The sequence below is a fragment of the Gekko japonicus genome, unplaced genomic scaffold, assembly GCF_001447785.1.
Source record: "Gekko japonicus isolate JY-2015 unplaced genomic scaffold, Gekko_japonicus_V1.1 scaffold41, whole genome shotgun sequence".
Classification (NCBI taxonomy): Eukaryota; Metazoa; Chordata; class Lepidosauria; order Squamata; family Gekkonidae; genus Gekko; species Gekko japonicus.
Window position 1 is genome coordinate 1114408 of NW_015170888.1, and position 1178 is coordinate 1115585.

Here is a 1178-nt window from a genome sequence, read left to right on the forward strand (position 1 = left end):
CTTACCCTTTTGAAGGCAGGTGGCGGAGATTTGGGCTGCTAAAAAGAATTTAAATCATGGAAGGAGAGACTTATAAGTTTAAATTTTTTAAAAAAGGAGAAAATTGGTTGTGCGAAGGTCTTTAGACCCCCCCCTCCACCCACCCACAATTACGGCTTATTTATTTCTCTCTCTGCTCTCCAGAAGAGAGCTTCAAAACCCCGGTTCTGCCCTTTGAAGTCAAGTTAGGATCCGCCGAAGTCAAGTCCGTGGGGTGGGGGTGTCTTTGGGTCCGGTGGAGGGAAGCCTTAATGAAGTCTCTCTTTCTGTCTCCCCCCCCCCCCCCCGTGTTATTTTCTCTCTCTCTCTTTCTTCCTCCCACCTCCGTCCCAAGAGCTATGAATGGGGAGAAAGTGGTTCTTCATTGTATGATTCTGAACTTTCAAGTCAATGTAATTTTTAACCACTGGCTTGTGGTACTTTGAAAACCACCGGGGGCTGTCAGAGCGGGGGGCTCTGAAAAATTTACAGTGCTAAATTAGAACATATGCTAGGAGAGAGAGAGAGGAGGGGAGGGGGGAGCGCTGGGGGGGGAGAGAGAGAGAGAGAGAGAGAGAGAGAGAGAACCCGCTCGGAGATGCCAGAAGTACAGTATCCGTCTGCCCCCTAGCGTAAGTCCTTCACCAGCCTCGACATATCCCACTTTCAAAGAATCTCAGCTCTTAAAGGGAAAGGAACGCGGGGCCACACGTAGGCAAGGCGAGAGAGGAGAGAGAGGAGGGGAAGGGGGGGGGAGAGAGAGAGCGAACCCTCCGCCAACAAACTTCTGTACCTTTCCCCCCCAATGTGATTAATTCCTACGGATTGCCAATTAATAAGACCGTCCCGGTTTAGCGCAGGACTTTGCGAAACCGCCGGTCTTAGCTGCCGAAGACGGGTTTCCCCCCCTCCCCACTTTTTTTAAAGGGGGGGATGTTTTGAGACGAGGTACTTTGGGGGGGGGTTTCCCCCCTCTTGCTGCAGAGGGAGAAGCCTGAGGGTCTCTCCCCCCTCCGGGGGAGGGGGGGGGCTCTCCGAAGCGGATTTTTAAAAGTGGCACCCGCGCCGATGACTCTTCATTTTTTCCCCTCTCCGCAATTAAAAGCGACAGAACTTTGAGCCGGGATCCTGGATTGACAGCCGATCTCTTCTCGCCCCCC

The 1178-nt window shown here is 52.5% G+C and overlaps 1 protein-coding gene and 1 long non-coding RNA gene across 2 annotated transcripts in view; one reads left to right on the forward strand and one right to left on the reverse strand.

The window, feature by feature from the left end:
• Positions 1–1178, reverse strand: part of LOC107116481 (COUP transcription factor 2) — a 13260-nt gene that overhangs the window by 11317 nt on the left and 765 nt on the right. The gene's annotated exons all lie outside the window — the stretch shown is intronic.
• Positions 1–1178, forward strand: part of LOC107116482 — a 52472-nt gene that overhangs the window by 2252 nt on the left and 49042 nt on the right. The gene's annotated exons all lie outside the window — the stretch shown is intronic.